This window comes from Penaeus monodon, chromosome 34 (assembly GCF_015228065.2).
Source record: "Penaeus monodon isolate SGIC_2016 chromosome 34, NSTDA_Pmon_1, whole genome shotgun sequence".
NCBI classification, from domain to species: Eukaryota; Metazoa; Arthropoda; class Malacostraca; order Decapoda; family Penaeidae; genus Penaeus; species Penaeus monodon.
The window spans coordinates 3,755,136-3,755,509 of NC_051419.1; the positions used below are offsets into that span (position 1 = coordinate 3,755,136).

Here is a 374-nt window from a genome sequence, read left to right on the forward strand (position 1 = left end):
ATACGTGTAAAATCACAAATGTGTTTCATCTCGCATAGAGTGATGGAAGTACATGAAAAGAACTGACCCGAAAAAAAAAAAACAAGAATAGCAATAATAATGAAACAGAATAAATGAATAAAGGATAAAGAGATACGGTGACGATAAATCATTTGAAAGAACATTACTCAACAGCGTATAAAAAAGGAAAGGTTAGTATCGGTGAACAAGTTACGTGGTCGTTTCCGAGGACATGAAATCCCCTATTTATACTTCCTTATCAGATAACTCGATTATGAGTGCAATTAGAGATAAATACCCAGTCTTTACTACTGTTTCAACATTGCAAACATCGATTCCCCTTTATCTCTATTTTTCTCTTTTTTGCTCACGTG

At 33.7% G+C, this 374-nt stretch overlaps 1 protein-coding gene across 1 annotated transcript in view; it reads right to left on the bottom strand.

Moving 5' to 3' along the window:
* Positions 1-374, bottom strand: part of LOC119594529 (LIM domain-binding protein 3-like) — a gene marked incomplete in the record, with an annotated part of 45,811 nt that overhangs the window by 41,650 nt on the left and 3,787 nt on the right.